Source organism: Ahaetulla prasina, chromosome 8 (genome assembly GCF_028640845.1).
Source record: "Ahaetulla prasina isolate Xishuangbanna chromosome 8, ASM2864084v1, whole genome shotgun sequence".
Classification (NCBI taxonomy): domain Eukaryota; kingdom Metazoa; phylum Chordata; class Lepidosauria; order Squamata; family Colubridae; genus Ahaetulla; species Ahaetulla prasina.
Window position 1 is genome coordinate 94296410 of NC_080546.1, and position 10785 is coordinate 94307194.

Genomic DNA, 10785 nt, shown 5'->3' on the forward strand with positions numbered 1-10785 from the left:
ACTTTCCGCGGCGCGGCTAATAAAGCGAGGCGCCTGTCCCGGCGGCCAATCCGCGCACCGAGGGGTGGGCCTCTGCCTTCCCATTGGACGCGGCGCACGGCAAGGGCTCCGGGTGGGGAGGGCGGGTGGCGGCTCTTTGGCCGGGAAGAGGTGCCGGGGCCGGCTGGCTCGCGGGGCGTGGGCGCCGCGCTTCAGACGACCCCTTTCTGGACTTTCTCCGGTTCTCGCCTCACTGAGGGGTTGCTGCCGCCCCGCCGGACCGAACCTGCTGCTCCCGGTGCCCTGGAGGGAAGCGGCGGCGGGCGCTTGGTTGGGTTTCCAGCGGAGGTGAACGAGAAGGACCCGTGCGGTCCCGCTTCGCTCCGCCGCCGCGCATCGCCCCGAATAAAGCCCCTTCCTTTCAAGGGATTTCCTCGAGCAAAGGCCCTGTCGGCGGCCTCGGGGTTTCCCTCCCACGCAAGTCAGGTATCTGAGCTGCCAAATGCCGCAGATCCACCGTGAGCTATGGAGTCCGTCGGCGGCCCGGGATACCATCCCGGCTTGCGCCAGCGGTGGCACGCCTCCGGGGCCGGCCTTCCACCCCGCCTAGCGACCCTTCTTTGGGCCCGACTGAGTGCTGGTCAACCACAGTCCTCTCCCAAAGCCGCTCTGCCGGGAAGTCGGGTTGGAACCGCGAATATCTCGAGGGGGCCGGCAGGACCGCGATCACAGCTCGGTCCACTCTTTCCTCCGGCGGGCCAGGGAGTCTTGCACGGATGGCGGCGGCGGCGGCGGCGGCTCAGGGAAGGGAACTGGGGCTTGAGGGGCCGCCGCCGCCCTTTCCAGTGGAGCTTATCAGCGCGAGTTCGCAGCCGATTGTCCCGCCTGCGGCGACTTCCGTCCCCACGTCCCGCCATGTTCCCTACGCCACCTCCAAGCTTCCTGCGGGGTCCCCGCAGGGCTCCCAGTCGAAGGCTTCGACCTGCCTGGTGCCTGGCCGCCTGGGTCCGGGTCTCCCCGCCCCCACAAGCCCTCCAGCATGCGAGGAATCCCCGCTCTTGTTCCTCGCGGTTTCTCCTAGGAAGGGAGGAGAGGGTGCTGCCTCCCAGCGAGGGGCTTATCCGTGCTCTCTTTTGGAAGCCAAAGGTGTTGCGGTGAACTTTGTTCCAGATTTGTTGAAGCATTTTTGGCACCTAGGTCAGCAACCATCTCCAGGAATTTAGTAGCAGTCGGTGGGTGATTGCATTACGTGTATCTGCATTACGTCGTGCAGAAAAAGCGCAATCCGTAGCCGTTTTACGGTTTTTTGATTTCAAGGATCGAAAAAGGGATTTTGAAAACATGTTTCCCAGGTCTCCCCTGGAAAATGGTGCGAGGAGGGGAGGGATCAGGCAAGGGCCGGAAGGTGCGCTCTAGGAAACACCCACCCCCTCTGGGCTGCTCTTCCCGTCCCACTCCTCCAGCCTGGGCAAGCGGCTTCTCCAGCCACCGCCCGGCTCCGACGGAAGGAATTGCAGGTCGCTGGAGCGCAGAGCGAGAGGACTTGGCTGACGCGGACGGTCGCGGGGCCTCCTTTTTTCCGTGAGTTCTGCGAACGAACGCCGCCCGTCCTTTCCGGGAAGCGGCCAAAGGCAGGCTGATTTGGCGAGCTCCGGCGGACGGCATTCTCCGCCCATTTTCCACGGGGGTATTTGGACTGCTGCCGCCGTCGGTTCGACCTTGGCGCCGGGTCGCCCTCCCAGGCGGTCGGACCCCCCACTTGTCAGCTCGCTAGATCTCTGCCTCTCCGCGACGGATCAGGCCCGCTGCCCCTCTACGGAGGGGGAGGGGGCTCTTTGCCGGAAGCGGCGGGGACGCTTACGCAGCCTTCCCAGCCTCCGGGGCAGACGAACAGGGTGACCCTTCCTGCCTCCGGATCTCCCAGCAACGACACTACGCCAAAGACTTCAGATCGGTGAAAAGGGGTGCGGTGGCGCTGCAAATTTGGCCTTGCTGTGTGTAAGCTACGTGTGGGCTCTCAGGCGCCTCGATGCCCATCCCAAAGTCACCCTCCCGGTAAAGGGGTCTTGGGTTAGGGCGGGGGCGCCTCTGGGGATTCTGGAACTCGCCCCTGCCGAATGAAGCGTTTGGGCTTTTCGGATGACAGAATTGGTGTCATTCCGAATCCAGGAGCTTCTTCCTTGAAGGCTCCAGATCATAAATCGTTCCTCAAATTTTCCATTCGACGTCGGACTGATGCCAGGACGTGAGGGGGACAGTCGCCGGAGGGTCACAGGCTAACGGGCCCTCCCCCCCAAAAGGCTAGCTCAGCCTTGTGGGCAAAGAAAGCCGCTTTGTCTGCCCTAGAGGCAAAGCGGTGGGGCTGGGGAATCGGGGCCATCTCGTTTGCCCCCTCCCAACTTCTCTGCAGAAGTAGGTTCCTCTTCCAAGGGAAGACATCCTCGGAGGTCCCGGGTCTCTTCTGTTCCTCCGGCCGCCCCTCCGCGGCTTTCCTCTGGCGGCGCCTGCCCTTTCCACCTGCCAGCGCGTCCTGGGGGGGACTCTTCCGGCCCGCTTCCCTTTGTGGGGCTGGGGCTGCTGGCAGCCCGGGAGACCAGAAAAGCGACCGCCCTTCCCCTCGTGGTCTGCGGAGGCCTCGGGGCCAGAAACCCCGGCGGCGGCCCACGGACGACTCCAAGAATTTGGAGCGGCGGGAAGAGAAAACGCCTGAGCCGAAGCGACCGTGGTTCAGGTGCACAATGCTCCATTTCTGCTCAGTGATCATGGAGCGCCTTCCAGCCACCCCAGCCGTCGTGGGACCCGCCTTCTCCCGCCTGCCCTAGAGCGCGAGGGTGTCTGGGAGGCTCTGAGAGGGGCAGGGTGAGCTCCTAAACCTCGGGGTCCAACCCTCACTTGCTTGTTCGAGCACTCAGTGGGGTTAGGCTGAGCGCTCTGCCCGCCTTTTCTGTTCCCCCCCCCACTCCCCACCCCGAGGCCAGCACGGAGAACACCTGAAATCTGGAAAGAAGGGGGAACAGAGGCAGGCCGGAGTCCGCCGGCAACCATCAAAGGGGATCGGGGCGGAAGTTCCAGGGGTCATCGTTTGCAGGCAGCTTGGCCGGGGTCAGGCTGGATGGTTCCGGCTCTGTTTCAGATCTGGACACATCTTGCCTCGAGTTTAGCGAATCCCATTTGGGGCCTTGAAGCGAGAACAGGGAGTCCCAGAGACCACTTAGTCTGGGGGCGCTGCCTCTGCCCCCCGGCTCCGCTTTTCGCTCAAACCACTGGCTCCCCGGAAAGCCGTTTGAGGCAAAAAGGCGTGTGGGGGTTTCTGTCTGTCTGGGAGGGAAGGGAGGCGCCTTCTGTGAAGTGCGATGCTGTCCCTAAAGACTCCAGCTCCCCTGTCTGGAGCAAAGAGGGTCCCGCCGCCCCGGGCTGAAGTGGGGGCTCTTCTAGCCGACGATTGGACGGAGGGGGGCTAAATGGAGAGCTAATCGTCCGCGCTGTTTGCGGCGGTTTCCCCACGTTCGATGGTTATTATAGGGGGAACCTGGGAAACCCCCGGCCTAATTATTTTTATTATTATTATTAAACTTATATGAGCCCCATAAACTCTACTATAGTTGATAATGATCCTTTTGGCCTGAGCGTTCCTGATCATGCGAAAATCCGCCCCGTCCTGCGAGCCAATAACTCTAAATCTGCAGTCTGCGGGCCGGCATTTAGCCCTGGGGATCCGGCGAGACCTCTCGCCCTCCCCACCACGCAGGCTTTGCCCACTACAGCCCAGCCCCGGGTCTCTCGCAGAGAGAAGCTTTGGCCCATGAGATCCTCCGCTGCCTCGGGTGCGGCCGGGCCCTTCGCTTCCTCCCGCGGTGCTTGCCCGAGGCCTCGGCCTGGGAGGGGTCACCTTAGTAATAGGGAAGTTCTCCCATGACCCCGGAGTCCGGACCCTCTTCTCCGATGTGTTTTTTTTCCTGCACTACCCAAAGGGGCAGCGGGGAGGGACGTCTGCTCCTTAAGACTCCAGAGGAGATTCCTTGAAGCCCCAGCGACTCGCGGAGCTGGGCGGAACCTCGGCCATCCAGCGGCTCTGCCTTCAAGAGAGGTGGGGAGAAGGGGCCAGTCCTGAAGCTGTCCCGGGTCTCCTCGCTGAGCTGGCAGGTCCCGGTGGCTCGCACGCTGCCCGTCCCGGCCGCTCCACAGGCCTCTTTTTCCACTCCAGCCGGTCCTCCGCCAACAGATTCTCGGTTTGGGACTGGAGGAATTGGGTCAGCGCCGCTCCAGAGGACGGTGGGGAAAAGTTAAGAACAGCCTCGCTCGCTGGCCTCGCGGTGGGGCGATTCGAGGCGCCGAAGCTCGGTTTCTGCCTCGACCCGGCCGGATGTCTCTGCCCTTAAGCTCCGTCAGAGGTGGGTCCGGACAGTAGCGGCCGGGGAGGGCTGGTGGCCTCCTTGGATCTGGCGCGGCGAACCCAGCCCCGGCCTTTCCCGCAGCTTTTTCGTCCCGTGTTCCCCGTTTCATTGACTAGAAATTCTGTTTCGATTGAATGGAATCCAGTCTCTCTTTGCGCCGCTTCTGAGTCCTTGGAAAGCAGCGCTATTGGATTGCGGCGGGGTTGAGTGGGAGAGGACGGGGAGGCAATGGAGACTTCTTGGGTTGCAGTTCGGATGCCCTTGGACCTGCCGCCCTCCAGCTTTCGATCGAAGCGGCCTGACTTGGGCGGCGGAGGCTGCGGTCTAGACACCCGGGCGAATTCAGGAGGCGGTCGGCAAATCTGACCTGAGCCAGCGCCTGATGGGCGGGTCCGACCAGCCGTCCAATTCGAGGCCCAGCTGACCGGACCGGCCTCACCGGTTGCCGCCGCCCAGCCCCGGCCGCCTCTGCGAGGGAGCTCTGCCCCTTGCCCCGATCATCAACGCCAGACACACTGAGCAGCCGGGAGTGGCTCGAGGTTCCAGAGAAACGGCGGTCCAACTGACGGCGAGCGAATCCGGCTGCGAGAGGCCTCCCTGAATCCCGCGCGTGGGTCAGGGAAGCGACCCGGCCCAGGCCATCGGGGATCTTCTCCAAATCCGAAGCTCCGGCGGGCCTCGCGACCGTCCCGAAGGCCAGAGACTTCGGCGTCTCCACTCTTCGGGGCGGGGCGGGGCGGGTGGAGCGGATCGGGGCGGACAGCGAGAGACGCCGCGGGAGGAATGGCCTGCCAAGTCAGCGCTTGGGCGAGCCTATGGGCAGAGTCGGTCGTGCTGCCGGCCTTTGTGCCAGGCAAGGCGGACTCTTCGAACTCCGCGGGGGACGCCACGTCGTTCTCCATCCTCCAGCTCTGCCTGCCCGTCGTCTCTGGGCCCCTCGGTGTTCAAACCGCTTGGGAGGCCCGGCTCCCTCCAGCCTCTTGTTCTCCAAGCGCCGCCACAACGCGCTGAGCCGGCTTCCCTCGTCGGAGCCCTTCCGTCGGTGGAACAGAGGCACTAGGAGGCCTCATGGTCCCCAGAGGCAAGGCTGGTCAGCGGACAGCGTGGGCTCCCTCGGGAGATGCAGATAGAGAGGTGAGGAGCCCCAGGCTCAGTCATAGTCCAGGAGGTCTCCTCCAGTCCCCCTGAGGCTCCGTTGGCGGAGGCTGCCTGTCCCTGGCCGGCCTGCCAGTAGCACCCCAGCTTGGGATGAGCCGGGCAGGGCCTTGGGGGGCTGGGGATTGGGCGCTTCTTGGGCTTCCAGCCTTGGGATGGCGGTGGGGAGCAAAGCCTCACCCCACTCCGGGTGGGACCTTCCCCCCTTGCCCTTCTCTCCTATGCTGCTTGGATTGGGGTGAAGCCGCCCCCCCCCCCGCTTCTGGCCTGCCGGTGCTGGGCCTGAGGTGCAAAAACCGAGACCCTCCTTGGCTCCTTGGAGGAAGGCAAGAGGCCGCAGCACTTATTTTCCTTGGACTTCTGAATGTATTTTCTAAAAATTAATACAAAGTCTCAAATTAAACAGTCGAGCCTGCCTGGGCTGGGCTGAAACATCTGCCCAGTGGCACCTCTTGGAGACACCAGGTAGGAGAGCCTTACCGATGAGGGACTGTTCTTGGCCTTCCAGGGTGATTTGCTTTCCCCCCCAACGGCATGACTGACAGGACCCATCAGTTGGCAGGAGCATGACTGACAGGACCCATCGGTTGGCAGGTGCCTTGCTCTTCGGGGCCAGTGGCTTTTCCCAGTCTTTTCTACTTAACAATAGGTGCTTTTTTTCTTTTCCTCCAAATTTGCAAAAAATTTCTTTGCACTCACATACACACCTTGCCTCTCCCTCTGAATTCGGCATGGCTTATTTTCAGGGAAGGACAGGTGTCTCTGCAAATAGCATCTAATTCTGTCTCAACTGGAAAAGAGTTTCAGATGTCATGGGGAGCTGGACCTGTTGGATGAGAGTCAGCAGCTGGGGAGTGACATGTAGATCTTTTCCCTTTGTCCATCCTTATCCCGGACACCTTCCTGCAGGCAAGATGATAGAGCTGGAAGGGATCTGGAGGGTCTTCTAGTCCAACCCCCCTGCTCAGGGAGGAGACACTCGGCCATTTCAGACAAATGGCCATCCAATCAGTGCAGTTACATCACATCTCATTAAATGCCGATAAAAATTTAAGGTTGTAGGACTGAAAGAGTGAATTAGACCAAAAGACTTGGTCATCTTTTCTTTTCTGAGGTTGAGGTATTTACTTGCTTCATTATTTATGTAGCCTATAGGTATGGCTGCTCATCTCACAAAAATGTGACAATCCCTCTTTCCTTTCAGGAGCTGGGGATCTTGACCACCCTGCCTTGTCTTGGAGCAGCCTGGTTATTGGAGGGCCCTGCAAGAGCATTCCCTTGGCCTGCACTTTGGTGAAGGGGGAGCCCCTCCATGGAGAAGATCCTGAGTTCTGCTGCTGTCCAAGTAGAAGGTCATCCAGAGACACCCACTAAGTAAGAATAAAAAAAGTAAGTAAAAAACCCACTAAGTTGATTCCATCATAATATTTAGGAAGGAGAATGGAAAGCCATGTGGCTCAAAAAGAAGTCTAAGCACCACCCAGGAAGGTCAGAAAAGGGAGGATCAATTGAGTGGGTCAACCAAGAAAAGGGTCTGAAAAGGGAAGGAAGGAAGGAATTTTGTCATCTGAGGTAAAGTTTACCAGTTCCTGCAATGCATTCCTGTGACAACTGGCCTGGGGCAAAATGTGATCACAAGAGCAGTGAGTATATGACATGTGAGAGATCTGCTGCACCTCCTTCTCCTTCTGGAGATCTCCCCACCTCCTAACCTGTCATTCAGAAGATACAGTCATTAGCTCTGGGTTTCACTTGCTGTGCAGACCTACCTCTCATTCCCTGCTTCTTTCCCCAGGAAATTATTTATTTATTTATTTATTTATTTTATTAATCAAACTTATATACCGCACCATCTCCCGTAGGACTCAGGGCGGTTCACAGGCATATTAAAACAATATAATAAATAAACATTAAAACCCAGTTTTACATTTGATTAGCTTAAGGCTTTTCTAGTACAATTGTAGCAGTTTTTCTTTCCTTCCACAGAGTAAATCCTCAAAGGCCCAGCTCGGGACATTTCTGGAGTTGTGATTCTGACCAGCACATTCTAGAGGAGAGGGTTAAAACCAATATTTGTGTGTGTGTGTGTGTGTGTGTGTGTAGGGCTCAGCTGTGACAGGTCAGGAAGTTCCTGCTGTTGTTGCCAATAGAAGGATTTTCCCCCACAGAGTGTAAGTCTCCCTGCATCAACTCTGGGAAGGACCAGCCAGACCAAAGAAAAATCCATAATTTCAGCCTGGTTTCCTGCTACAGCACACAATTCCAGACAAATGTGTTCGACGTAATTGGACACTTGATGAGGTGCTTGTGGTTAACCCAACTGCTTTTACTGTATCATAAAGCAACAGTGTGTCTTTTAACCATGTGCATGGAGTCACTAATCCACAGAACGGGAGGCGCCATCCCCAACTTGCATAATAATCACACTGCTGTACGGACTATCCTTTCTGGACTTTCCAAATATACCTTATTTTTCCTTTCATTTAACGGATAATTGTGCGTTAAAACTTTCCAAAAGACCAGACCCTTCTCTGTGTAGGGGTCCAAAGGTAATGTATTGGCACGAGTATCTAAGGGAGGAATGTAAAAGTAGTTTTGGAGATCCATTAATCTTCCCTCTTGAAGAATTCAAAGCAGATGTAGATAACTGGTATTACAATTACAAAACTGTAACAGTCTAAAATTGAAGCAATTTTGGAAAATTAACAAAACAATTTTGGCCTTCAAGATGACTAACAAGCTAGCCCTTTCTGCTGGATATTCTGTGCCAATGAGATAAATTGGAAATGTAACAACGTAGAGCATTTTTGCAAAATGTTCCTGCTTTTTAGCAGGCAGGATATAGGAGCATCTTCACACATATTTTACCCAACTCCTCAGCATCCTGCTAATTTGTGCAGGTTCAGAATTTGCAGAATGGATACTGAAGAACAAGAATACTAAGGGAGATGTTAGGCTAGCAACAAACTTTTAAGAAAGCTGAGTAAGAGATTGTCCCTGGATATACTCACAGTGCCAGGCCGTCCTTCCTTAATCTGCCACAATAAACCAAACTGGTGAGGATGCTGTCCAGAATCTGATTCACAAAAGGGCTGTTTTTATGGATGTAAATGATACCCAGTTGGGCCATGAAACTCCTGCAACAAAACCACTCAGCTCGGAGAACATCAAGTATCTCACAGTTCAACCCTGAGCTGCAAACTTTTCTTCTACTGGGAAAGCTTTTACAGCTCTTCAGCATCTCTCTCCCTGCCTCTACCCTGGAGTAAGGGAAAGTTACATATTAATTAGGGTTAACTGTCTGCTGGGTTGTGTGTGCCTGGCTAAGAAAAAAGACTGAAATAATTGTGTAATTGTGTTAGAGCAGAAAATGTGTTATCTTGTGGCTTGTAAGAGTGAATAGGAAGGGCAAGCTTGTCTAAGCAGCATCTCTCCCAGAAGTCAGTTTAAAAAAGCAAGGCCATCTCAAGACAAAGCCTCTCTACTTTTTTACCGTCATTACAATTCGTACAATGTACTGACGCAGTAAAAAAATGTACTGACATATTCAAAATCAAGACTTACCACTAATTAAATCAAGAAAATCATCTCATGCAGAGGGGGGCTGCAGACAATATGGCAGTCACGTACAGGTAGCCCTCGACTTATGACCACAATTGAGCTGACATTTCTGTTGCTAAGTGAGACGTGTTAAGTCAGTTTTGCCTCATTTGATGGCCTTTCTTGCTACAGTTGTTAAGTGAACCACAGCAGTTGTTAAATTAGTAACATGGTTGTTAAGTGAATCTGGCTTCCCAGTATCTTTGTTCATCAGATGACTGCAAAAGGAGATCACAAGACCCTCGGACTTTGTGACTATGATAAATATGAGTCAGTTGCCAAGTATCCGAATTTTGATCTCATGATCAGGAAGAGGCCGCAGTGGTCGTAAGTGTGAAAAACCGTCCTAACTCATTTTATTCAGAGCCATTGTAACCTTGAATGGTCACTAAATGAATTGTTGTAAGTTGAGGATTTATTTAATTTAATTTAAAACAATATTTAAATTAATTTAATTTTGATGACTTTAAATATCTAGACAAATTGGTCAATTGTTGATTTCTACCACAACTGAATAGGAACTGTGCTTCCCTGGGTTGCTTCCTGTGGGGGAGATGGTGGAGGGCTGGGCTAGGGGAAAGCTTGGGGTCCAAGCCCAAGGTCGCCCCCTCCCCATCCAGGAGATAAAGCAATGAATTGCAATGGGAGCTCCCATTCGTGCAAGAGGTCAAGGGGGGAAAGTCTATAGCTTCTTTGTAACGTTAAGGGAGCCTGCTCAATAGCCCTCTGTCAGCTATTGGATAAAACTTCACTTGACCCCTGTTTCAGCCCTTACAAACTGTTGCTTTCCTTAGATCAATATGCCCGGACATTATAAGGAGAGGAAAACTGGCAAGGAGGGGTTTGCTGGTGGTAGAGAAAGCAATGGGAGGAGGGAGCATTGAAACTTGGGGTTGCTTTCCTTGTAGGACCAATTTGTTTCTTGTCCCAGATCTATTCAGGCTGCATCTGTCCTAGTAGTTTATTTTTTATCAGTTGTTGCTGTCCTCTTTGAAGCCCCAGACACACTTAAAACCAGTGGTGAAATCTGAACCTGTTTACTACCGGTTTGCTGGCTGCGCATGCACACCACGCACCAAATGCGAGGTGCGCGTGCTCAGTGCACGCCAAAAGGAGACATGGGGTAAGTAGAACAGAGCACACGGGGGGGGGGGGGGGAGGTGATCGACTGTGGCACACTATCTTTTTTTTTTTTACTTTTAAAAGCATTTTTTTTACAACCTATTCGACCGAAGAAGTTATAGAAAAAATGCTTTTAAAAGCCTTTGATGATCAGGCAGCTCAGCTGGGACCGTCAGAGCCTTTTTTTTAACCTTTTAAAAGCATTTTTTTACAACCTATTCGGTGGAAGAGGTTATTTAAAAAATGCTTTTAAAAGTTAAAAAAAAGGCGCTAATGATTGCCCGGCTCAACTGGGCATGGGCTGGGCTGGGGGGGGGGCAAGGATTTTTGCTACTGGTTCTCCGAACCATCTGCCACCATCACTACCGGATCAGCCGATCCAGTCCAAACTGCTTAAAACAAATCCTTCACCATTGCTTAGAATCACAGAAAACAAGTTTCCACAGCTAAGAAGCCATGCAATCTCATAAGGAAACCCTTTAACTTTGGAGCAAAGGTTTTATCCTATTTTTTTCAGCTCTCTTCAGGTCAGCTT

At 54.5% G+C, this 10785-nt stretch overlaps 1 long non-coding RNA gene across 1 annotated transcript; it reads left to right on the plus strand.

Moving 5' to 3' along the window:
* The first annotated feature begins 1581 nt into the window (after positions 1 to 1581).
* Positions 1582 to 10260, plus strand: LOC131203303 (uncharacterized). The gene is made up of 3 exons (XR_009156342.1): positions 1582 to 2034; positions 6733 to 6917; positions 9343 to 10260. It is a non-coding gene; the product is annotated as an uncharacterized LOC131203303 (long non-coding RNA).
* Positions 10261 to 10785: the final 525 nt, after the last annotated feature.